Raw genomic sequence first — 3631 nt, 5'->3', positions numbered from 1 at the left:
TGAGAAAATACAGTTGCAGAATTGGCCTTAAAGAATTTTTTTTTTTTTTTTTTTGGTGTACTTAGAGATCTGGAAGGCCAGAAGAAACATACTTATTACTACTTAAATGCGTGGGAAGGAGAAAATTCAGGAGAAGATGACATTTCTTAAGACCAAAATATTAAATTCTCTTCCACTATTTTTTCTACTCACCCTTTGTAATGAGTATCTCATTGTCCAAATTCCTTTCATAATCAATTTTTGTGTGTGCATATTTATATATTTAAATATGGTACTCCTCTATGTAGTCCTATAAAATCATAACTTTTAAAACTAATTTTTAAACCCAGAAACTGTACTCTTACACAATAACCCCTAATTTTTTCCATGCTTCCCACACCACAAACCTTCTGCATTCTCTTTATTTAATAAAAGTATTTCTGTTTTACTTCTTCCCTTGTCGCCATAGCCTGAAATCACATCTGCTAATCCTTCTGCTGCACTCTTAACTTTCAAAGTATTCTTGTTCGCACCAATCCTTTCCATCCCCAACTCTGTATCAGTTCAAACTCATTCTTTCTTTCTTTCTTTTTCCCTTGCTTGCCATGTGGAGACCAAAGAAAATGATTTCAATAAGACAATTCACAACATTTTAAGTATATTATTTCTAATACTATTGGTCTTTTTAGTCATTCCCTCAAACCTCTCCTTTAGGCTTTACCTAGGCAGATAAAGTATCTCCAAATCTTTTTCTGGGATATTTATCTGAATTTGAACTTCTAGAGGGACTACAAAATCAAAATGACTGCAACAAACCCACCATATCCTTCTAAAGTAAAATATACCTATTGCAATTCCTCCCACATTCTCAGCTCTAATGTTATCTTCACTATTCACAAATCATTCATCAGAGTCATCTTAAGTTTCTCCCCATCCCCCAGCCCCCACCCACTCCAAATGACCAATGACTAAAACCCTGACCCTGCCTTTACGGAGATACAGAGAGACCTGCAAACTACTGACTAGAATATGTGCAGAAAGAATAATAAGCATACCTCAGCAGAAACCATAGAGTACTACCCAACATTGCTTTCATACTCAATTCCCAAACCCAATCTGTCATCCAGGAATTCTTGCTGAATTCACTTTGAAAAATGTTTTTTGACTTGATCTCCTTGTTTCATCTCTAATGGGAATACCTTAAATCTTGTCCTTTTAATTTCTTGCCTGGAACATTGCAATAGAAGCCTAACTGCTCTCTATGCATCCAGAGTCTTCTTGGTTCTCATCCTTTTCCCACATTACCACATTTGTTTTTCTCTAACCTACCCACCTAAATTTTTGGTAACCTTCTGTTTTCTAAAGCAAGGGTCTAACAAATATCCTACATACATCTGTATGTGACACAAACTTGTTTTTGCAGGCAGTAGCACAGCTTCATTCCACATGGCCTTGCATTCTGCTCTTCCCATGCGACTGAATCAAAGGAATTTGACGGCCAGACTCATACATAGGTAGAGTTGGTAACAGGCTACAATGTGATTTCAGGTTCATGATGAAGTTGATCTACTACTGCTTATTTATGTCTTACATTCTTTTAACAGCTATCATAACTAGGAAACAGTGTATTTAAAGATCTACAGCAAAATATTAAGTAAATTAAAAAATAAAGTAGTTATATAACAATGTTCATCCCTTTTCATTCCTTCAAATGATATTCATGGATCATCAAGTTGCCGGGGACTTTATTAGGCAACACGTAAATGGTCATTTTATTATAGTTGTGAAATGTAAAGCAAGGGTTTGGATTTGTTTCAAGTGATTTCTCCTTGTACAAATAGAAAAGATACATATCTATATCTATCTAAATAGGATAAATATAAATAAATACCTTTAAAATATATTGATATGGCTACATTTCCACATACATGGATTTTTATATTTGACTATGAATACAGATAAAGAATAGATAATATAGATAACAGGTAGGTAGATAGAAAGATAGATAGACAGATAGACAGACAATAGAGATAGTAAAGGATGGGAACCCATTATGCAAGCTTGTTTCAGTTCCTCCCAACCATTCAATGCTATGATGAGAGGGGAGTGGAAAGCAAATACTTGTCTCCCAGCTACAGTGAACATTCAGAAAAAGGAAAAAAGAAACACTTATGATTTAAAATAAATTCCTGAAAATCATCTGCATGTGCTATATTTGGTTCATCAACAGGGAAAAAAATAGACACATGCAATGAAAATGAAATATCTCTGCTAAATGTCTTTGATATCCTGCCAGATTTACCCACAGAAGGTCTCGACTATAAACAAACAGCTACTTACACATGTATGACCCTGGAAAGAAGACTGAGTGGGCACAAAATGGTGTCTGTTTTATCTTGGATTTTTGCTTCATTTTGTGCTGTCAGATTTTCACTTCCTTTCAAGAAAAAGAAAAACAGGAACTGGGATTCTGCTTTTGGTATTGAAGGAGAGAGTTGTGTAGCCATATCCAAGTAGCTGAATTATACCTTTACTAATGGAGGGAGTTGTTTTCAAGGGTGAAATAACATTTTGTGGCAGAAATGGCAATGTGACAGCTACCACTTCAATGAACGTAGACACTTCCTACACTTGGTTGTAATCACAACACAGTCAGATCATAATATTTATTAACTATTCAGAACACCTCCTAAATCTTTTGGTGTTCTAACCCTTCTTGGTTTCTCCTTTACTTTGGAACATCAGGAAGGGACTGTTTTCTTTAAAATTCAGTTTTTAAGAGTTTAGCATCAGTTTATACAGGGCTGTAATCAGAAAGCTTCCTTTTAATTTCCCTAAAAGAAGACCCCATGTCCTATATTTTTCTAGTATCTCCTCATCCTCAAAGCAAAAAATCATGAGTTCAGTATAAAAAACTAACAGTCAATAAATATTTATTGATTTACTACACTCACAATGAATTGTTTCTCAAATAAAGCTCCAGATCTTTTAATTCTAATAATGCAAATATCCAGTTACAAAATGGTGTTAGTCAATAGTCTACAATTTATTTCCAGTAGAAACATGTGCTTGCACTATTTTTGCATGAAAAAGAGAAAAAGGCTGCTTATGTCAAAAAAATAAACTGATATTAGTGTTCTACTGCAAATGATTGCTTTATCTGAACATATTTTTCAGATATAAGTCCCAAGAAGAGTTGACTTTGGTAAATTGGAAAATTGGAACTAATAAATATATTATTTCATAGTTTTTATTGCTACTGTTTATGAAAAGTGAAATTTCAATTGTATAGTTTCAATATAGGTTTTATCTTCATCTGTGTGATTGATAGTTTGATGAAAAAGGGAAATGAAGGGATTGAAACTGAGGCATTTTAACATACACTTGGGGATTTATTATATTTTATATGGCTATCATTTTCCATAATGAGCCCTATTATATTTAGGGTAAAATAAAAACAACATTTACAAAAGAAACTTTTTAGTTTTTCAAAAGAGTTCTTCACAGGAATCTTGGAGTCATATTTCTAAAACATTATTGAATTAAAATGTCCTTATTGGCCACAGAGTAAAATAGATTTTACAAGCTAAAGAATATTATATATGTTGGAAAATTGCATCTTATGAGAAGTAGAAAATTAATTATGGGAAAG

This window comes from Choloepus didactylus, chromosome 4 (assembly GCF_015220235.1).
Source record: "Choloepus didactylus isolate mChoDid1 chromosome 4, mChoDid1.pri, whole genome shotgun sequence".
Classification (NCBI taxonomy): domain Eukaryota; kingdom Metazoa; phylum Chordata; class Mammalia; order Pilosa; family Megalonychidae; genus Choloepus; species Choloepus didactylus.
This window is presented reverse-complemented; position numbering follows the sequence as displayed.